General features: G+C 40.8%; 1 protein-coding gene across 3 annotated transcripts in view; it reads left to right on the plus strand.

Annotated features, from left to right (window-relative positions):
* The window catches only part of FNDC3B (fibronectin type III domain containing 3B), a 212,079-nt gene that overhangs the window by 77,996 nt on the left and 110,338 nt on the right, over positions 1 to 23,745 (plus strand). The window lies entirely within an intron of this gene.

Below are 23,745 nucleotides of genomic sequence, written 5' to 3' on the forward strand. Positions count from 1 at the left end.
TACAAAAGAGAGAAGGTAGTTGGTAAATATTCTGCAGTTACAAAAGGGCATTGGAATGAGACTGCTGAATATTTAATTTGTTTAATGTGTAACTGTCACTGTTAATAGCTTTGACACAACTAAAAGCTTTGCTCGTTCAAAAGGCAATAATTAATAAACAAGATTAATTTTTAAATACCAGAGGAAAAGCCTTTAGTTATTTTTACAAATGTGTAGGTAATTTTCTCTCCGGCGTGTGTATGCGCAAAAGTAAATGGTTGTGTCTTGAAAAAGTGTTCGCATACTTATCCCATTTTTACAACGTAACAGTGATTTAATATAAACAGTATTCAGGGAAATAATTTAGGTTTAAATAATTTTCCTGTGGGAAAATACAGTTTATGGATTTGGTACCACTTGTAGGAAGAATGATGCTGAGGAGAGGACTGAAAATGCAGCTGGTTTTGTTGTTTGGGTTTTTTTTTAATGTTTGAAAAAAGCATAATCAGTTCTAACTACTTTCTGTGGGTAGCTCCTTGGGTGATTCCCCCCTCACACACACTAAAAAAGCCCTGCCCAGGGGCCGGTGACACCTGCCGGATTTTCAGTCCTTCTGTTTCGCCCATTGCAGGCAGCTTTATCATAGAGATGACTCCAACATCTAACAGCTTCCAGAGCTCCTGTGATCTGCCTGTCGTCTTGTATCGTGCTTTGCCAGTTTGCTTTGGAAATGTGCCTGCTGCCGCATGTGCAAGATGATTGCAAATCATTCTCTCCCATTTCTCAGTAAGAACCAGGAAACTAACAGAAGTGTTTTATAAGAACTTGAATATTTTTTCACATCCATTAAATAGTCTCGCTGAGCAGAGTAACTAGCGTTTACGTGGCTCTCCTAGCTGGAAGAGGGATGCACATAGATAGCACTGAATAGTGCTAACCCAGTATAGACAATTGTTGGTAACTTCATACATTTTTAGGATGCAGCATTAAAAGAAATAGCGTTACCTCTTAAAACAGCACTCTGACAGAGCTTTGGCTTAACACAAAAAATGCTATCATCTTGTGCTAGCTGTAGACACAAAACAGGATCATCTTGAACTCTGAGAGAAACTGCTGATCAAAGACTGACTTCCAAATTTGTTTCTGAGCTGTGCTTGTATCCTGACACTTGAGAACGGGGTTGGTTTGTCAGTGTGGCTGGAAGTTTGAATGCCTCATTTATTTAGTAACCGCTGACCTATTTAACATTCATAATACTCAAATGAAGCATATGCATGCCTCTTCTGGTTGAACCTGTGTGTACATGCGGTACCTTGCACCGCTGGGAGCGTAACGTTTTCTTTTGAGTAGAAGATGCCTCAGTCCTGTCGGCACACTTTCTAAATTTGGAGTGTGTTTTTTATTTTTCTGGTTTTTTGAAGCCTGGAATCACCTAGAGCACCTCTTCTTCTAGAGCTGAGTGTTATCATGGAAGTAAGTTTTGAGAAAATTAAGTTGAGGGTAATTAATGCATTATTCCACTGGGATGAACTTGCATTGCTTGTGTTGGAAACAGTCCCATGCATTAGAAAACTTTGGTATAGAAAAATGCATCTTTATATACAGGAGTCATCGAACAAATGTTATTTGGATCCATCTCAAGGTGATTGATTTTACAGATACATGGTAATGCCAAACTCTTAAATCCTCCGGATCTTCTTAGTCCGGACTCTACTCCATCTCGTAAAAACTCATTTTTCTTGTAGTACAGATGGTCAGACTTTTTGGTTGATGCAGCTGTTGAGGACCTCCATAAACAGCAAAATATTTCTGAAGAGCGAGAAATATGTGTGAAGCTGACAGGGAAAATACCCTTCTTTTAGGAGTTGCAGAAATGAATTAATAAACCCCTTAAACGAAGATTTGCTAGTAAATCTTAGCAAAGGCCCACTCCTGCCCAATCTTGCAGGCTAGTTTCTCTACCAGCTGCCTGGAGTGTGAGCATTACCAGCGACGCTCAGGCAGAAGAGGATGGGCACAGAGGAGTGCCTGCCTGAGCGAGCAGGGCTCCTTCGTAAAGGTTTTCAGCCCGTACAGGCAGCGTATCCCGCTTCTGTTGTTCTGCTGCTGCCTGCAAACTGTTTCTGGTTATCATCTGTTGTTTGTTAAGAGCTTTTTCATAATTTGGCCCCTATTCGTTATTGAAAATAAAGACATCTGGTATATTTTCAAATTAGTACATAGCAAAATATGGCCTGTAAGATTAGTTTCGATAATTTTATAATACTAATTCCTTCAGCATCAATGGAGTTGTGCCTGATTTACTCCAGCGCGGTCAGTCCCCAGATGGTAGAGCATGGTTCCCTAAAGCCCTGAAATTATCTGATTATAATGATTTTAATGCTGATCATGAGTAGCAGTGGTACAAAGTATCCAGCTATACTGTTGAGAGCTTAAAAAGATCTTTCTTAATAGGCTTTCTTAACGGCAGTCTTAAAATTTAGTAAAGCAAAAACAATTTCACTGTTCAAAGATGAATGCAGGCCAGGTAGTTTTTATCCAATGGACTTCATTAAATAATTGTGCGCTGTTTGATCATATCAACAGTGACCTGCCAGGTTTAGGAGCTCCTGTTAATGACACTGAGTATTTGAAAGCAGCGCTTTCAAGGGAAAAGCTGCTTTACCCTCAGTGTTGCCTACATCGAAGGAAAACTAATAGGTAGCAGGATTAAGCTTCCAAAAATGAAAAGTCTCAAAAATTCTTGCAAGACTTTACTTGGTACTCTCATGCATTTCTATCTTTTTCTGTATAAATAATTCACACAGTATTAGTAAGTGTTGAAACAAATTGTGGCAGAAGAAATTTCCAGGTGTTTTCTACCTGATATTCTTTGCATTCTTTTCATGCTTGGTGGATTCATAAGAAACGGGCTGCCGGGCTGCCATGAAGTGTAGTAATTAACAGACCATAAGTCACTTAACAGACATGAGTAGAAACCTTGTATTATGTAAACTTTCTTGATTATTATGATACATTTCATACTGTTTGGATGTCTTGGTTTTTTAATTTTTGTGTTTTTAAGAAGCCTTTATAGATGGCACTTCCAAGGCTTATGTTCAGCATTAAAACTAAATGATTTTTACTACAGAGTGAAATCATAGAATAATTTAGGTTAGATGGATCTCCAAAGGCCATCTAGTCCAACCAGCTGCGTAAAACCAGTCAAATAGAGCAGGTTGCTCAGGGACTTCTCTAGCTGAGTCTTGAACACCTCCAAGGATGGAGATTCCACAACCTCTTTGGGCTACCTGATCTAGCATTTGATCACCTTCATGGTGTATTTTAATAAAAAGAAAAGGGGAAAAAAAAGAAGAAAGAAAAAAATTTCCTCATTATATCTGATGGCAGTTTCCCCTGTTTTCCAGTTTGCGTCTGTTGCCTCCCATCGTCTTGCTGTGTACCTCTGAAAAGAGTCTGGCTCCGTCTACTCCGTATTCTCAATATTCTCTGCAGTAATGGATTTTCCTTTAGTTACAAAAGCTATTTTATACATCTGGACAAAGGCAGAGTTTGTAGTTAAACCCTGGGCTGTATTTCCTTGAAGACCTTTCTAAAGGTATACATCACAAATTCCCAGCTTGATGTTTGGAAGGAGGGGGTTGGAGTGTGGGTGGTTTTTCCATTCCAGTTACAGCTGATCTGTCCATAAATATTCAAAAATTCCATTCAATAATATTTTTAAGTGCTTTCCACCTCGCAGCATTGTGCGTTTTGTGTTCTCAGACTCGTAATTTGGCAAGTCAAATTCTGACATCTACCCAGAATTGTCCATAAGCCTGCAGGTTAAATTAAGGTGTAATGATCTAGCAGAAGCTCTTGCTAGGTGTTGCTGAGGCACCTTCCCAGGGCATTGCTGAGTCACTTCGACGAGCAAGTTGCATTTAGAAAGTAACGACTTCTCTGTGTTCTTCTGCCCTGCGGAGACTGGTACTCTTTGCAATTACAATTGGAAGGTGAATTGGAAGAAAGTTTCCAAAGCTTCACCGAACATCGCATGCTTTTCAAGAGAACTTACCGTTCTTTTAATCGAACTGAGCTGATTTGAGGTTTACATCTCAAAGACGTAGACCTAGGAGTGGAGTTCAGCCCTGTGTGCCTCTGACCCCCCAGGGCTTGTTCGCGTCTGCTGCAGGGGAGTACGTTTCACTGGGTGTATAAAACCTGGCTTGTTGATGCACCTTTGCTTTGAGGTCTAGGTTACTGGTAGAAAACTGCACGTAAAGAGCATTGCCTTGTGCTCTAGTTTTTGGAGGTGATCTAGTTTTGCACACCAGTGTGTGTAAAATGTGTGTGACTTCATGTATGCAGATTGGCAACGCCGGAATGGTAAGACCAAATTTGGATGAGCGCTTCAGTGCCTGTGTACAAAGGGAGCACTTGGACTTCCCCATTCAATGCTATATTTCTGCGACTGTATTTTTAAGCTACGCACAGTGTATGTAACTCCATACTTGCGAGATATTATGCCCGCCCTGTGAGTCGCTCGTGTTTCTAAAGTCTGAGAATTACATATGTTAAGCATCTTGCTGGATCAAACTAATTGTATGTATTTATATAAGTAGATTGACAGGTTCAGTTAGCATGCTAAAAATAATGAGGCTCCCTCAATTTATTCAACAGGAAACTTGATATTCGTTTTCAAAAGAAGGGCAATGACTTTGTTGAAAAAAGAAACGTGATGGTGTGTTATTGCTTGTGGGTATGTTTTTGTAAGTCGTGAGTTGCAACAGCTTTTCTTTAGATCACTTGCCTTCTAGAGCCTGAATAAAGGATGTATATGCTGTCTTGTGTTCTCTATTGGAATTCCCCCAAATAAATGTAATTTAGTAATTTCAAACAATTTATGTTATCTTTCCTGCTTTGAATGTTGTTTTCCTATTGTTCATTGTTAAACAGCTCCTGCCTTTAAACCCAGAGCCTGTTTCATCTCAGTGGCAGATGGTCACCTATATGTGCCTGGACCACGCATCGTTTGGTGGCAGTATTCCTATGGTAAAGGACGTGCTTTCCTCCTCTGCTCTCTCTCTTCTTTTGGAGAGTATTACATATTTTGAGTTTCTGGGCAGTTTTTGAAAGCTGTTGTTTCGGAGATGGGGAAGAAGATAATTGATCTTAGCATGTCCATTTTAGCCAGGCATGTGGTTTCTAGTCTCATGGTGTATTTTCAAAGATTAGGAACAAGCAGTGTTGAATCCTAATACTAGAAATAAGGTTTCAGGTCCAATAACTTGACATCTCCAGGGCCAAAAATGATCACTTGGTGCTGCCAGACTTCTCTTCTTTCATGCACAAAGCTTCATTCTTAGTTATAAAGTGCAGTAGCACCTAGGTGCAGAAGACAGATAATTTAGGTGTTTCCATATGTATCTAAATGTCTGCATTTGTCCTAGAGTAAATTCTTAGTGTTCAGTGTTTAGGTGTGTTAATGCCTAGCATAACTTAACATTTGAAGAAGAGGTGAGTAAAATGGGATGGAAAAAAATACCAGGGAGAGAGGAACCTTGCCTGTGAGGCAGGCTATTCATGTAGAATAATTTGGATTTTTTTTTTCCCACCTTTCACCTATTTCTATGTAGTAGTCTGATGATAAAGGGCTTTTCCCAGAGTTATTTTCTGTTTGAGTTTAATGTCAGTATGGAGATTAAAGATGTTTGTTTTCCGTTGGCTTAGTAAGTCTAAATCCAGCCTTTGAAGTCAGGTCATTTGAGATTCTGTAGATGAAAAATCAACTCTTTATTTGGTAATCTACCCAACACCCTCAGATTTCAAGCTTAAATAAAATGCTGCCTCTGCTACAAATGATGTCAGTATTGCCTGAGGTTTGTTTAAGCAGAAAGCTGAAGTCAGCTTGAACAAAACTTGGCAAAAGTGGGATGTTTTATTCATGTGGATGGTTTGAATAATGTCCCAGAGTTTCCGTGGTATAATTTTGTTGCATTTTATGTTTAAAGAGACCCCCATCCCCCTCATTTAGAGAGAGCCCTTTGGTTGGGCTTCATTTTTAGGCTTACGGTGAGTGGTGTATTATTGCAGTGTAAATATAGACTTTTTCCATACATACAAGCTCTCCTAACGTTTACGAAGCTCGGCTGATGATCTGTGCAGGGTGGAGGGCTGTACCTGAGAGACACAGCGCTGCCAGCGAGCGACCTTGGAAATTGGGAGGCAAATGAAAAAAATCCCACAAGTTTCATGGTTCCCGCTTACCCTTTTCCTCCCGTTCCTCTTTGCTCTGCACGATGCCTTTTGAAGCTTTAGGGAGGGAATTTACCCCTCTTCATTGAATGAGTGTGTCAAGGAGTTCATTAGGAGGTGCCCCCAAACTGTGTGTGCGTGCCTTCGTGTCCTCTCTGCTTCTTCTGGGTCTTTGTTTCCACTCCCCAACCTCTCCTCCTCCTCCTCCCTTGCGGAGCACTGCCTCCGTCCTCTCTTCAGGTCCTTGCGATCCCTTCTCCCCATAAACGTCCATCACATTTGCGGAGAGGCTGTATCTCACTCAACCCACGCAAGGTGGCTGTGGAGGAGATGTTAACCATTCCTGAGTTCGAGGGATTTGTACTTTTGACAGCTCTGATCTCTAAAGACTGTGCGCGCTGAATGTACTCCAGGTGGAGACTGCAGAAGACGAGTGGACTTTGCTGTTCGTGGCTGATGGAAGCCAACAGTGGGCTATGATGTGGAAGCAGGAGCAGAGGTCTGATTTAATGCTACCCAGGTAGATTGGAGGAGGAAACCTAGAGATTCGTAAACTCAGAGACTTCGAATGATAATTTTGATTGATTAATCTGATACCATGTGACGCTGGCCATAGGACTAAACGTAGTCGTGTCAAGCCCGGCGGTTGTTCTTGAACTGAGGTATATCACAGTAGAAAACCTCTCCTGGTTTAATGTTTGCACTTCTCCCCTCGTCAAATCCCAACAAGAGACAAACCACAAAACCAAAAAACCCACCTCTAGCCCAGCTACTAAATGCACTGGGGATGAGCATAGGACTCGGGATAGGAGGTGGGAGTAAGGTGAGGCAAGGACTATGCCCGTTTGTAGCATAACCTACTGGGTTGAAATAGTGCTTTTCTCATGTAATTTTGTAGTTTTGGTTTTCTTTCTGTTACTGAATCTGCTGCTATATGAGTCTATTTGAAGTAGGATGTTTGATTAAGTATGCAGAAGTTGCAGGTCTCTCTGTTAGGGTTGTGTTAATGAATTCCACAAGTGCAAAATAGCAATAGTTAAGATGGAGCACACGTCAGGCAGAGAAAGCTAATTACTTCCATTGATTGCTTGGAGGCCTGGTGCCGTATGTCAGAGTCTCTTTGTATTAGACAGACTTCTCAGCTCCCTGTGGCAGGAGCTGACGTTATAACCACAGGTCGGGATGAAGCCCTGGTTCATTCCTACAGGCATGCAGCGAGATGGAGCGAAGGGAAGGGAGTGCAGCTCTGTGTACGTTTGCAGGTCTAGGGAGGGCTCCCACCATGGGCTGGTGGTACTATATAAAAGCTGCAGCTTGCTGTTGCTTTGGCCGAGGGTGGTATTTTAGTTTTTAATATCCACTGCTAACTTGCAGTAACACTAGTACTTTCCAGTCTGTTTGTCGCTTGATGATTTTTATTTGTGGCTTTAGAAACATTCAAAAAGCCATTGCATTAGGAACCAGATAAGCATCCAAAGACAGATTTGTAATATTGTCCAAAAGTTTAAGCTACTAAAGATACACTTAAATATAATTCCATGGCATTTCCTCCCCGTTGTTCAGCTTTTGAATATTTTTTTGGATCCAAACCTAATGCTGAGTGGAGGGAGACAGCTTTTTTTGTAAAGCCTATTGAATTGTAAGCACTGCACAAAGAGGTGTTTGTTCTGGAGCCCTAACCTGATGGGTTGCGAGAGCCCTCGACAAGGGCCCGCAGTGCTCCTTGCCGCGGAGTCGCAGGAATGCTGGTGTTTGCGGAGGGGATGGCTGGGCTCACTGTCCAAACAGATCTCTGCTTGCCAACTGGGAACATATTGCAGTCTCTGTGAGGCACTCCATCACGGCTTGAATAGCTCCTCTTGTGCTCAGGCTTTCTGAATGCGAGAGAGAGAGAGAAATAGTCCTTTCAGCCTTCTGCAATGTCAAAAAACCTTTAGTGACCGTATGAGAGCATTGCCTTAATGCAGGGGTTCAGAAAGGGAAGGAAGTTAAAAAGAAGGGATGGGATTTTTACCGTTTGTTGCTGCATTTCTAGATTTAAACTTTTTTTCACAATAAAATGCTGTATCTACTTCTTCTGGGGGGGAATTGTAAATGTACATTTTTAACATACCATTCAGTTTATTTTGAAAAAACGCTTGCTGTCCCTAACAAGTTCATCGTAACCCTTTTCTAAGAGACTAAAATAGTGCATGTGAAATAATTCTTTTCACTTCTAAGCCTTCAGTTCTAGTTTGTAAACACACTTCTGTATTGGAAAATTACCATAGTAATGCCTGATTCTACAGCAGCATTTGCATTAACTGCTCCCTTACCTGTGCAAGCTCATCTGATGTTGGAGGGTTTTATACAAGCTTAACTCTATGCCTCTGATATTTAGTTGTATAGTATAGATAACTTGGTATGATTTCAGTGAATCAATCTGAGAATTGTAGTATGTAGTATAGTAACTTGAGGCTCTTTGCAGCGCAAGTAAAATTTCACCCTTGTTTCCCCCCTCCCCTGAAACGTTCTCCCATTCCCTAACTGTATTTATATCTAACTTAAATATGGACTATAATTCCTGTAAGTGCACTGCTCATCTATTTTTGTTTTCAGAATGCTTCACAAGCAATTTTGCAGTTCCAAAGTTAGTGAGCTTTTTACATGGAAGGAAAAGCTGATGTGAAGAGTGTGAGTTGCTGGAAATAAAAAATGCATTTTAAAACCAAATGAAAAATCTCGAACTTGCTGAGTTCTGCTCAGGACTTTACAGTGTGCACACACTATCTAAGAAATAACAAGAATGTGTTTGTTCCTGGACTTTTGTGTGAAGGAGAGGGAGGAAGGACTTCGCTGCTGTCACTGTTTCTATAGTGACAGCTCATTCTCGAAGCAATATTGACATAAACTGTAGTCAATCATTCATAGTAAGAAAACTTAAAAGAAAAAATTAACCGTGTCTGAGTGTTTATAAGCTCTTCACAGTATATTATAAATTGTATGTGGAAGTTAATTCACTCTCTGAGGTTTGCGTAGCTTACTATACTTTTAAGATGCTGATAAAATACCCTAATGTGGTACACAGTTCTATAAAATACCAGTAAATGGCCTTGGTTAATGGATTCAGTATAGTATATCGGGGTATGAAATAGCCATACGTGCATGATGTTAAGAAACTTCTATTTATCTTAAGGTAGGAAAAGTTAAATTGCAGTAGCAATTTTTACCATATGATCCCTTATCTTTTATCATGTACGTCTTGATAATCAGAAGCCCAATTGTAAAGCAGAGTAACCTATAAGGAAGTGTTTAGTTACGGCCACATCCTACCAAAATCTCATTTCGACCTGGCCTTTGCGGGGAAAAATGGACTAAGCTTGAAACCTGATCGTGTAAGTTTATGAATTATCGCCATATATTTTGTACCACCAGCTAATACAGGATGAGACTTGCGGACTCCAGCTGTGGCTTCTACCTTGCCTAGCAGTAGTGCCAGCTATAAAGACGGTAATACCATGCATTGTGCAAAGTTGTGGGTTTCTCTGTTTGGCATTTCAGAGCAGAATGTGTTTTTTTCAGAGGACTCGTAGCCAGGGGCAGTGCAGCCCAGACTAACCTCCGGAAGGCAGCTGGTTCCTATCAGTTTGCCACGTGTTTGCTGTAGTAGGTGCAAGAGCCTTGAAAGTGTCTTTAGCTTGTCAGATCTTTTAAATTCCTGGTATCCAGTGGGAGGGCTGGCATGGTGGGTAGTGAGTGTGACCTGAAAGCCAGCCTAGTTCTCATCAGTGTCGTCGGAGTTTTCACGTGAAATACTTTGATTCTGGCAAGCGTGTTTTTTTACAGGAAAACCTTTGTTGGAAAACTTTCAACTCGCTTGGAAGTTGCAGCTTACGGATTTGGCATAGCGATATCCTTTATTTTGGATAAATGTTGGAAATGTGAACATTTTGCTGTGCATCCAATCACTGTAAACATTATTTTTCTATACGTGTCATTGTAGGGCATTTTACATCCTTCAGAACTTCACTTGGGTGTGGCTAGCATACTATCACATGGAATAGATTAAAACCTTTCATGATCATAAATTTATGCGTAAAATGTCACTGTTCTTAATTTTACAGAATTATTCATTTTCCCTCACATACGCCAGCATAAGCGTATACAAGTACATGTATATCTGTGCACACACACATACAGAAATGAGACAGAGAAAGGAGGTAAAACCTTAAAACATATGGTGTGGAACAATATTTCTGTTACGCTGACACAGAAAAGTGTTTAGAAAAGATGATTTCCTGAATGAAAACTATATTGATTTAATGTAGCTCAGATGCAGGGCAAAATGCAGAGTGACAAACCACATTTTTCAGATAATTCTTTGTTGTTTTCTTTCGCCGTGGCTCTGGATTGTTCTATGACTTACGGAATCTTAGATACTGAGGGAGAGTGATTTGGTGGTTAGAGAGCTGAGCATCACTACAATTTATTTCTTTTCCTGGTTCTTTCTCTTGCTGTTGATGTGGCAGTATCTGATAGTTTCTCTTCTTTGTTACGTTCTCCTATAAAAGAGGGTATTAGAGCTTACAAGATAATGTACAACGGGGTTTAGAGGTTCTTTAATGCTGTTATGTGCAAGATGTAATTTTTGATGCTAAGCTTTCTCCTGGCAAATAAATGAGGTGACTGTAATTTTGTTGTGCTAGGCTGTTCCACTAGCTCCTGTCTGGGGTTCAACATAAAATATTTCATGTCGCATGTTCAGTTTCTCTGGCTAAGAATAATGGCTGATGGTGGTGTTGCCTACAAATCAAAGGCTAACTTGCTTTCCGAGGCTGGGCTAACCTGGACGTAAAATTCGGAATCCAGGAGTGTGATACAGAGAGGATGCAACATAAACTTCAGTGGCTGCCTGGTTTTTCAGCAGAAGGGAAGGTGGCGAGGACCTTGTGGTCAAAACTTGAATTCTTTGCTTTTGAAAAGATCACTGCAATTAGGTCTTCGGGGATGCTGCAAATTAAGACAAGAAGCTTATTGAAGAAAGAGATGGCTGTGGCATGCAGTATTTTTTTCTGAATGCATCATCTTTCTGGGACAGAAACCCATTTTAGGTCTGAAATAAAAGCAGCAGTCTTAGAAGTGAGATAGAAGTTGAATAAAACTGCTCCGAGTTTAACGTAATGAAGTTAACCTGTTAAACACTCTGAGCAAATAAAGTAGCTAGTGCATGCGGCGTGTTTCTCCAGGATGCTTTTTTCTGGTATTTCCAAAACAGTTGCTGAACATTGTTGCAATCTTAATGTTAGAAAGCCTTGCGGTAAACAATGCAGCCTTTAACCAGAAAGGTTGATGAGTTGTAATTTCTCTAGACTTCCAAGGAAAATAACAATATTAATATTTTTTTTTTATATTCTCCAGTGAAATTAATTTCTCTCGATTATTTGCTTTTTAGCCAGACCCAATGATGCATGCAAATTTCAGTAACTTCTTGATGGGTAACTGCATGAGCAAATATAGGGGAAAATGGTTGAGTCACGAGCCTGAGACCCATGAGAATAGATCTGAAGCCAGAGTGATGCAGTGTTACAGAAGCAGGGCTTTCTTCAAGCGGTGGAGATTCTGAGTCACCAGGACAAATTGTTTTCAGTATTTTTATTTTTTTTGTTTAATTGTGTGCTGGGAGGACTAATGCACAAACTCGTATGACCCAGTGAGTTGTTTTGCTCGCTGTTAGACAAATACTGTTGGATGTGCAGCAATACTGACTCCAGGTATTCCTGTCCCTTCATCGCCACTGCCATTGTCAGCAGTGCTGCCTGATTGACAGGCTCACTGAAATGGTTTAGAAATAAAAAAGATGCCGTTCACTGCTTGACCTCCTAAACAGTTTGGTTTGGAGCAGCTGAAGGGGTGGGCAGGGGGTTTGCGAGGAGGAACAGCCTTTCGTTAAGCTGGAGGAGCTTTCCAGGGGTGGCTTGAGTGGAAGTGAGAAAGAAAAGGAAGAATATGCCTGTGGATTTCTTCCCTCTTTTGATAGAGAAGCACTCTAGTTGTGGGTGCAACACACAAGTTGCACGGTTGTATCCACATGCAGTTTTGGGGGCATGGAGATACCATTAAAACTGAAGAGAGGTTTTGAACAGATATGATGGTTTCTATCTTAGAACATGAACGTTTGATAGTTTAGGTACAGAAATGCTAGGAAGAGTGATTTCCCTTCTTTCCCTTCTTTCCCTTCTTTCCCTTCTTTCCCTTCTTTCCCTTCTTTCCCTTCTTTCCCTTCTTTCCCTTCTTTCCCTTCTTTCCCTTCTTTCCCTTCTTTCCCTGCTCAGAAATAATTTAATGAAACAAGGTGGGTGAGATTTCTGTTCTAATCAGTCAGATTAAGTCAATGCTACTGTGCTCCCCGTTTCTGTCTGGGCACACACAGTCCTTGCCCTTCTTAGCACATGCACTCCTGCAGCCACAGGGACCAAAGTTATGACTCAGAATCTTGCCTTTTGAAAATCATATATATTTTTTAAAATAACACACTATATACATTTTCTTAGCTGCCACTTCTCCTCCCTCCCCTTGCTTTGTAAGGAGAGATGCTATAATACTGAATTTGGACTCTTTACTTACTTTACTAACTGAGATGTTAGATCCCAACCGTAGAGTTGAAGTAGCAAGAAACTCAAATCATTCAGAAGATAGTTTTTCAACCTAAGGTTGTTAAGAGGAAATCAAGAGCATTCCTTGAATAGTTGCAAAGTGGCTAAATCCCTTCTCCCCGCACCCCACTCGCTTTCTGCAAATTCCAGACTCTGCGGGTGGAGTTGTCATGGCGGGCTCTGTTGTGCCCGGGTAATCCCTCTGGGAACCTCGCTAGCCTGGGAAGGGCCCCAGCAATGGGATTATTCCAAGGCAATTGCACCCATGAAGCCTCCTGAGTGTAGGGAGCCGTGCCAGCCCGCTCTCCTGCAAGGAAGGGCTTCGCATTGCTGGGGTGGACACGCTGAAGACCTGGGAACTACTGAAAGGATAACTTTTTTGCTCATGTTTGAAAACTTTTTAATAACCTCTGTGTTATACCAAGCTGTACGTTGTTCCCCTAAAAACTCGTCAGCGATAAATACCTGAAGAGTGATTGCCAGTTGAAATGCTTACTCCCTAGAGGATAGGGGGTTTTTAATCTCTGTCAAACTGCACGATGAATGTTTTGGATAGTAAATTAATTTCACGGTTGCTATAGCCAACAAGAAACTCCCTTTACTGCATTTGAAAATTCATAATGTTTCAGATGTGCTATGGAGAAACTGTCCTAGATCCATTCTTTTTAAATTAGAAGTGTTATTTTAATAATTAGAAGAATTTAGTTAATCATGCAATATTTGTTCTCATCAACAGTTAATTTATATAGAAAGGGAAAAGTCTAATTCTCCCTGCTATGTCATGCTATGTGATAGGTTTGTTTATCTGGGGACACAGGAAAGTAAGAATTTATGGTTTATTTTTTGAAGGATGTGATGCTGTCGTTAGCTGAAAGGCATGTTTTAAAACACAACTAACGTGTTCCTTGCAGTGGCTCAGCTTAGAAGTACGAGAAATGAAGTGAAAATGAGGGGAGGATGACAGGGCCCTTCAAACAGAACCTGGTGAGTCACAGCCTTCGTCCTCACCTTTAGTATTTATAAAGGAAAGCAGGCTGTGAAAAAACAAGTTGGTGCCTTCTCTGGGACAGCCACCATATAGTTGAGAGCTACAGAAAGAGTCTGCTGGAGTAGAAGAGGTGAGGAGGAAGCAAAGTCAGCGTAAGCAGCTTTTTGTGCCTCGCTGGGATTCAGGGGGCTCAGGTGGGCTTTGCGGTGGGATTGGAGCACCTTCCTTTTGGTTTGGCATGACTGCAAAGAGGTTCAGGGAACAGTAGCAAAGAGAATCGGGTCTGTAAACGTGAGCTATGAGAAAAAATTGAAAAATGAGTTTTGTTTGGTCTGCGGAAGGGCAGGCTCAAGGGTAATAGGGCAAAACGAAGGGAAACGGGTGTGGGCTTTCATAAAAGGTTATTGGAAAGCAATTGATAGAAGGCTCCTCTGTCTGCTATCGGATGGAGAATGAACAAGCAAAAATTTTCAAGGGAAGAAATTCAAGTTGGACGCATTTCCATTGCAAAGGCAGGTAGGCAACGGAAGACACCAGCTGGGGACTTCATGGAGCTTCGGTCCCTGGAGATACTGAAGAAGGACCATCAGTCAGGAGAGGCTCAGGTAGAGCTGGCTCTCTCTGGGGAAGGGAGAGCTGTGCTCTGGCAGCTCCCTCTTTCAGGAAAATACTTCATTTGCCTGCTGCACTCACTGATCAAGAAGAATGATGTTCTGGCTGAGGCTTCTCTACGTCAGATGCAGCTTCTTTTTTTAATTCTTAACGAGCTGCTTCAGGATTACCGAACCACTGTGAAGGAAGGAGGAGATGGCTCTCCCTGTGGTGTGAGCAAAGCTCAGCAGCTGGGAAACTCCTGGGCTTGCTGAGGGCATCTCTGAGCACTGCACTGATTGTCACACTTAGAATTCTAGCTTGCGTTCTTTTCCCAAATTATTCTGGCGTAAGTGCAATACTGTAATAAAGGGACAGAAAATATTAAGTATCTTGAAATTTGCTTTTAATACTTACTGAGTATATATGTGTATATATTAAAAATATGTATATTTTACATATATAAAATGTGCTTCTACTCCAGGGAGATGGCAGTTTACCACAGCCTCACAAAATAGTCCAGCACATACTTGAGTAGCAGTGGTGTTGATCATTCTTTTTCCCTCCCCGCTCCTATGTGATGAAGAGTGCTTGTTTGTGGCAGGTGGGTATTAATTGCTATGTTTTTGATGAGCACATTTAAGTAGAGAATTTTAGGTGATTCACTGAAGTCCAGGATCCAGACACGTCATGAACAAAACTCGTCAGCCCCTGTGATGGTGATTGGTGGCACTGTGTCAGCGCTAGGCAGGTGGTAGGGTTTGGAAGTTTGCTTTAGTTTTTGCTGGCTGGATGGTATTTCTTGCTGTGGGTGGACAAGTAAAGAATAGCCATCACCTAATTGCTGCCTTGTTTGGGGCAGGTGGAAGAGAACGTACTGTGTAACTTTATTGTTGGCTAGGTTTTGGGTCTGTTGCTGATCGTACAGTCCTTTTGGTGTTGCCATGGGAATGCAATAACTATATTATGAATAACTGGAGCATTTTCTTTTACTGCTGCAGAAAAGTGGTGTTGTATAATTATCACTACATTTAATGGTAGCAGTACTCAAAGCCGATAGTTTAGCATTTGTATAAACCTCTTGCAGAGAACAAAACTTTTTGCAAGTGAATGCTATTTTATAGATGTGCCAAAAAGCTAACCCATGCACATACACTCCCCCAAAAGCATTTACGTTAGTAGAATGTGTTGAGGAGCTGTCTCAAACTCACCTTTGCAGGTGAAATAATGTCTATAGTTGAACTTCCATCCTTATGATGTTCTTGTGGCTTGTTGTTTGTCTTTCTACAAATAAATAACCTCTATTGATACCAGGCAAATAGTGTCATATTATATGTAAATTATAATGCTGTTAATAACTGGTGCAAAAATAAAAATTCTCATTTCACGATGTCTGTTTCCCCTAAAACTGGGTTCTGGTTAAAAGTTAGTGCAATGGTTATATAGGTCTGGTTGGAAACTCAGCTGGAGGATGCTAATCCTTCTGTTGCGGTTCAAAGCGTTAGCAGTGTAAAAACTTGATACATGAGGGTTTTTTGAATCTAAAATGAAGCCTGATGCCGATGGAGATCTCCCATCGTTTGCATGGGTTGGCAATAGTTATTTGACAAGTTTCTCCCATTTCTGATTTCAGCTTTATGGTCTCCTTTTCTCTGTGGGAGCCTCCTGCAAAGGACAGGCTGCAGTTTTCTGTGCAATGTCTCTTCTATCTCACCTTTCTTGGTAGTGCTGTTCTCTCTATTCATCCACAGACTTTCTGGCGTATTTCTATCATGAAACAAAGGGTTTTGGAAAGGAAAAAAAAGTTAGTAGATGTGAGGAAGACTTACTTTTTCAAAACAGAGTATTTTTCTATGTGATACCCCACCATTCTTTAACAGTCCAAAGATTTATTCTGGCTTAAGTATTGTCTTATGACCTAAACCCTATTCTGGGTTTGTGTCCAGTTACGTTCCCACAAGCTTCCTGTGTGACCCTGCATCAGGCATTTCATTTCTTTGTCCCACAGTTTCACTTGTGAAGCGAGGAGAATAACAACCCCACTCCAGCCAGATGTTCTGGGGATGGATTTGTGCGTCCTTGTGGGGGTAACGTGGTTCTGGGTCATAGAAATGCTTTTGTGCTCCTGCTTCAGATGTTAGGGTGTCATCTTGGGCTAATATTCATCACGAAATGAATGTCTCTCCAGTTTCAGGTTATTGTGTTGTGGCTTGTGTGCTAATGGATTAATTTCAGATGTTTTCAACGTAGTTGGTTGTTCTCTTTGTTTCCAAAGTAGTCCTAATTTATTTAACAGTATTTGCCATTCAAGTCAACTGATTTTAGACAGATGTTTGTCTCTTGTGTTTTAGTCTAGACATCTATGATTTACAATCTGTAGCCCATCTGGTGAATTGCCATGGGAGTATGCTTATTTTCAATGCTTGAAGTATTGCAACATACTCTTTGCAAGTGTTTTTGCAGTAGTGGCTGATGAGCCAACCATCAGAAAAGGTTTATTTTAGCAGAAGAATCCAGCTTGTTTGTTCAGATTAGGGCAGGAAAATACTCCATTTCTATTCAAAACAACAACAACAAAATGTTCCACTCCAAAATGTTGCCTGTAAATTGAAACTCTAGAATAATAAATGGGCCTCGTTTAAAAAAGAAACAAAACACACCTGGGAATGTGGAAGAACAGCAACAGACCTGAAGAACCCCTCTCATCCATCTCCATTCTCTGTGGCTGAACAAGTCTACTTGTCTAACCTTTTCGAAAGACTTCAGCGAGCTTTATATTGTCAAAGTTTCTCGTAACGCGTAAGCTTAATCACCACTGCTGCAGATTGCGGTTACTTGGTGCTCCGTCCCGGGCGTAGGATGGCCCTACGCTGCGGGACCAGGTCCTTGTCTCCGGGCTCCTCCTGCTCCCCTTCCAGCCCCGCGGCAGGAGGAGAAGCTCTCGATGCACAAGTGGACGATGTGCCAGGCTGTTAAAGCAGCCCGTTGACCTCGGCTGGACTCTCTTCCACTTATTAAATTAGCGAAGTGTGATGACCCCCAAAACCAAGGTGCAGGATGGCATGTGAGGTCTTGCAGGTGAGGAGTGGGACAATTCTTTACGCTCTCGGGGTAAGGATTTCAAAGTGCAATGCGCTTAATGTTTGAAACGTCAAACGTTTGATGTTTGAAAAATTATTAATTCGTAGTTCTGTGGGGGATAAAAATGAGCATTTAACCTAGCTTCCTCTTCAAATTCAGATGCAATACTGCTGCTGTGTAAGAGCTTGTAGTCTTGTGATAGCTTTGGACAGGGCAAGTTCTGTGCAACTGATATATTTTAGTTAATTTCCTGTTTTTATGGGTTACTGTATTATTTCTAGAATATGCCCGAAATCAGAATACAACATCTGGGAGACACATATTGCAAAATAGCATGCTGCTGAGTAGGAATCTCTTGGTTCTTACATTAAAGCGTAGAGTGCTGTTCTTTAACTCCAAACTGAATGTACTTGAGCGTCCCGCTGTGTGTAGCAGGTCAAGTAGCAAACACAGGTAAAATAAACTGTTTTCAAGAGTCTCTAGCGTAAACAGCAAAGGTGCTGTCATGTAAATAAGCCAGAAAATGCTCCAGGAGCTGTCTGCTTGATGCATTTGGCACAGGTTTCTGAGTATTTTGATTTGATGTTTGCTTGGGTGAGTTTGCACGTGCTGAAAACATCAGTCAAACCCAGACTCTAGACTGGATATTATAGTAGCGCCTGTGGCTGTAAGGTCCAAGTACTGAACGTGTAAATCACGTGTACATGATTTGCAGCTCAATGTTAATAACGATAATGCACTGAAACTCCGAGAGACCAATGTAATTTTTATAACTTTAATTATTTTTACATTTATTTTTAATTACATTTACGGCAAATTAACTTGGTAATGTGGGGGAGTGGGTGAAAGACTGTTGCAGTTTGTAACCTCTCCTAATGTAGTCACAGGATTTAGAAAGGATATTGCAAAAAAGCAGTCATAGAAGTTGCAAAGGAGTTTAAGCAGTGCGTTTTACCTACATCAAAAGTGCTTCAATCTCCACTTTCAAACACTATGTTTGCATGTGCAGATTGAGGCAACTCTGTTCAGTGGTTAAGCCATGAAGGTGCAGGAGACTTCAGGCTGATGCTTTTTTTTTTTTTTTGGATGTTTCATTTGCATTTAAGTAGTCATTTGATGCGGGATCCAAGATCATTTGAAATCCATGGAGCCATTTCTGTTAAACTTGAGGGTTTTGGTAATGGTTTTGTACTACTCTTACAAGGCGATGGAATTACTTCGGACTACTAAACTGTGATCTGAATAGAAAATAAAACAGTTGAGGTGCCAGACAATGTGAATGGATGTATGGTAGGCATCCTTTTATTCAAATCCTTATGTGTAGATGAGGTTGTCTTAAAAAAAAATGGATAAATATGTATGGATAAGCAGTATAAAGCTCTCTGTATGCTGCCTTCTTCGGGCCTGAGCTGGTGTCATGGGGACAGCCAAGTGCTGGATGCTTTCCTTAACCCTATGCCTTGATGAACTATATTGATAACATTATTTTTGCACCTTTCACGACCCCACCTATGGCAGGTTGCATGCAGCATAGGTGGCATTTTTTCTGCCTTTTCACACCTCTCCAAAGGTATTTTTTAAAGCTGTCATTTTACCCCCTCAAGCCCTTAGTATTGTAAAAGCTGCTCCTTCCTTTCTCTCCAAAGTGGAGTTGCTGTAGTCTACAAATTTATACTCATTTAAGGACAAAGTATTCGGATCTTCAGCAGCAGCGAATTTAAGACCCTGTGTCCTAGTAACTTAAGTAGCCACCTGGGAGTTGACTCTTCCTCTGCTTTTTACCATACGTGAGCAGAGTGTAGTTAGCATCTGAATTAGCTCTTGTCTAGGAGAGATTGCACCTCAAAATTGTGGTGATATTTGTATGTGAAAGCTCTTTACATCCTACTTTAAAGGTTTTTGTGAAGTGGTCTGACATACTTGTGTTAGCTTGTGCTAACAAGCAGTTTTAGGCTGTGGCTGGAAGGCTAGGAAAAATGCTGCCACACCTCTGCTGCAAAGGAAAGAAGATGAATGGAAGGATCCAGGATTTTTTGTTTTGTTTTGTTTTCCTTGTCATCACCTAGTTTGGTCCGTAAGCTGCTTTGAGAATAACCAAGTGGAGGGAGAAGACACATGTGCCTGACAGCGACAGGGAGCCTGTTTGTGCTTATTTCATTGAGGAAATTGTTCCGGAACAGCTGCTCATCCATGTGAAAATGCAAACCCTTGGGCCCCGGCCAAGGTCAGCAAGACCTGGGTCATTTGTTTCAGCAAAGCAGGCCCATTTGCCCTTTAATTATCTTTCCTTTTCATTTGGTCACACCTCTTGCTCCACAGATTTACTTCCTGAGAAGCGCCCTATGTAGTGGAAGATGTGATACCCGTTTTGTTGTGAATCAGAGGGAGCCATAATATTTTTTCATGGATTACTTACAACTGTTAAGCTTTATAAAATATAATGCGTTTACCTGGTTGGATTTCATTTTCCACTTAGCTAGTGCGGTAGGTTCTTGTTATTAAAATGTACAGGGTTCTTAAATTTCAAAGTAAAAGTGCCCAAATCACTAAATTTCATATTGTTTCTCTGCTAATGCAGGTATTGGAGTGTGAAACAGTAAGTCGGTACGTGTTTGCTAGAAACAGGGCTGAGAAATTTCTGAACTTCAGAGAGTTTTCAGTAACTGGTCTCAGAATGGGAACTTTATAACAAAGCCTGGTAGGGTTTGCTCTTAGTAATAAGCTACGCAAAACGGTCAGTAGAAACATGGAGTAAAAGATATGCCCATGTGCTGGAGCTGGATGTGAAAAATATTCTACAGTAGACATAATTTATTAATAAAGAGAGAAAAGCAATGCTCTATAAGCTCTAAGGAAAGGAAAATAGTGTAGTAAAATTACTTCTTTGCCCTATAATGCTATGCGGAAAGAAAGAAATAGGAAAGATGCATTGCTATAGCTGGAGGAACTGAAATGCCAGATTTTGGCTTCTATAATTTAAGGAAAAAACCCTAATTAAACTAAAGTGATCTTTAATGCATACATAAAAGGTCTCTCAGGAACAAGAAAAAAGCATACTTATTCCAAAACTGGTTTTATACAAGAATTTTGAAAGTGTCATGGATTGCAACCAAGGCTATAATTAGTCTTGAAAACCTTGGGACAGAAGTTCCTCAAGTAGATTGTGACGTTATTCCTGAAGGAATTAAAATGGCCAGAAGCACTGACAATCTCTCCGTGACAGAAGCATCCTCTTGGCAGGGGAAGTGGGAGACGGAGATGGAAGGGAGACTTGCTTTGATGTGCAGCTTCACCCAATAAACCATGGTACAAGAAGGAATAGAGTAATTGTTGTCATTTTTGTTAGACGAAGTGTGCAGTGTTTTTTGAAAAGGCAATAGATTTGCAAAACCTTTTTGGCTATCTAAAATGGTTAAAATAATTAGCTTCCACGCTGTCAGAGGAGTGACAGAACAGCACAAAAGAGAGAGCATGTGGCTCGGAGGAGGAGGACAGGCTCTTACTGGGGTGTCAAGTTGTTAATTAGCTCTGCCACAACATGAGACTGAGTTGCTTCTTTTACTGTCCCTTAATTATTAACACATGTTAGAAATATGAAAATTTTGTGCTCTTGCAGCTAGGGACGAGTGTGGTCTGTCACCTGCTTGGCTGATGGACTTTGGTGCCTTCAGCTTGGTGCCTCCTCCGCTTTTCCCTCTCGGTTCCGAGGAGGGGGAAGAATTTCCTCGGACCTGCATTTTGGATGGAGCCAGCCCCAGTGTTTTGGGGCAGCCCTCTAGAAGCTGATAGAGGTGCTCTGTATTTACAGTGTCGGAGCTTGGGGTGGAATTTGGCCTCTTGCTTTGTCAGCAGAGGTGGCCAAAGCTTTTCTGGCTCAGTTTCATTATGAACTCGGGAGACAGCCTTGGTTTTTTAACAGGTTCGAAAAGTAGTAACTCAAGCTCATTGCAGTGTACAGCGTCCATGTTAGAACGGACTGACTTTTTTCCCATTTAAATTAAATTTTATATTGAACCACGAGCTGCAATTAAAACTTGGAAAGTTTTAATTCCCTAGAGGACTCATTACTTCTATCCATCCTGTGGATACAAGCAACTGAGGAACATCCTTCTCTAAATGTCTATTTTTTAACAGTTCAAAAATATTTAACATAACCAAAAATACTCCAACACCCCCCCCCCCCCCCCCCCCCCGAAAGGTATGGTTTTGTTTTAGTGTTGATTGGGGGATGGTTTCACTGCAAGAATAGTCTTCAATAATTCCTGGGACTCATTGTGCTGTGGAGATGGGGTCTGCATTTTACTCACTACCGCTTGAAGTTGTTTTGATACCATTGATGAGAGAGATGAAATAAAGTATGCTAAAGTCATTTGGCTAGCCTTGAAATCAAAGCGCTGGAAACAAAATCTAGCTGCAAATCACTAGGCTGTCATTCTTTTAAAACCTGTTATCCAAATGACTTTAACAGTTTGTGGGTCATACGCAAGGTTAAGAATCATCTTGCATGGTGCACGTTTTGATGATAAAACACAGTGGGTTTTGGTTTTTTTATTGGTATGGAAGTGTTACAGTCAACAGTATTGATGTGGGAGTTTGATTTCTTCCTGCAAGTAGATCGCTACTCCATATGAGCAACGGGCACAAGGTTTAGAAGGACAGATATGAGGCATGCCAAGCGAAGTGTTTCTCATTTGTTCTATAGAGACTATCTGATCTGTACGTCAAAACTCCAAAACCGTTCCATTTTTAAATTTATTTGCAAGTCAGAGTACCTCTTTTTGAGAAAGACTGGCTGAGGCCAATATGACTATAAGTAGACAGCATTTTGGTGAGGGGCTGAAATGGGTTAAGCATTAAAGCTTTATTCTATTAAGTAATGTTTACACGTAACATTTAAATTATTGTCTACTTAAATGGTGACCTTAGGATTTTTGATTTTATAACGACTTTTTTGCTTGCAGTTTTTCAGGTTTGAGAAATCACTGACAAGGAACGAGTCGCATAACAATGTTAACTATTCATTTTACCTAATCTCAGGCATGTTCCATCCTGAAGAACTAAACACCACTTGATAATCCAGTGTGGATTGAATCCCCCAAAAAAGTGTCACTGTGTGTTTACCAGTATTGGCCATTACGTATGGATATACTGTCCAACTTACTGTGGAGTGAAACTTGGCAATGTATGTAGACCAAAGCAGATTCAGAGAGAAATAAAACCCCCCTATTCCTCAAAAGAAATCTGCAGAGATTTTTTTGATAGGGAAAACACATTTATGCAAATAATATTTCTGTAAAGTTCCTTCTGAACCAATTGTCACTTCATATTTTTGATGGGTTTAAATAGAACCATTTAGATGGCAACTCCCCCCGCCCTCCGTAATCACTTACTGCTCATGCTGAGTTTTTTTTTCCATTCACACTAAAATTGTTGACTATCTGGGGAGACCACTAATGTTGAAAAGGCTATAGAATAAGGGCGGGGGGGGGGGGGGGGACACACCTGTATGAACTGAATAAGAAGTAGTAATAACGACTGTTTGGGTTTTTTTTTTTCATATTAGGGCTGTAGTATAGGTAAAGTTCCCTACATAGTTGAGTATAGGGAAGTATGAAAAGCAGCAGAACCACACACCTAAAATGACTTCTTTTAATTTTGTTTAAACTTCGGAGTTTCCATGTGCTCAATACACTTGATAAATTACCATATTTCAAATTTGATTTGACTAGTAAAAACCGTATGTGCTGATTAGATTATAAATAACTGGATAGAGAAAGCGAAGCAAGATCAGAGGAGAGAGATATAAATAACTCGGATTCCTGTGTGTAACTTGGATTTTGAGAGGTTGGGAAGTCCTGCTTATTGCACGATAAGCAGCCTGAGGAGTATAAAAATGTAGATGGGTAGGGAATGACCTTCTAATAATTTCATGTGGACTGGTTTTGCTGATATCAGACAACAGACTGTGGCTCACTTTGTTGTTGGGGATTTCATTAGATTTGTCTAAACTTTGGGAACAGTCGCTCCTAAAGGCCATTACGTCCCCCCTGTGCCTGAAGTCCTTCATATGTTTTAGGGTTAGTTTCCTTACCTAGGATGTGATATGGTTTGGAGATGTTAGATGGCTTTTCCATCAGAGAAGGTCATGAAGTTATCTTTTGTATTGTCAGTCAAAGCTAAAATTCAATTTGCAATAACAAGGAACAGAGTTCTCTCTGAGCTCTTCTCAAGAGTTTG

The sequence above is a fragment of the Aquila chrysaetos genome, chromosome 10 (genome assembly GCF_900496995.4).
Source record: "Aquila chrysaetos chrysaetos chromosome 10, bAquChr1.4, whole genome shotgun sequence".
Taxonomy (NCBI): domain Eukaryota; kingdom Metazoa; phylum Chordata; class Aves; order Accipitriformes; family Accipitridae; genus Aquila; species Aquila chrysaetos.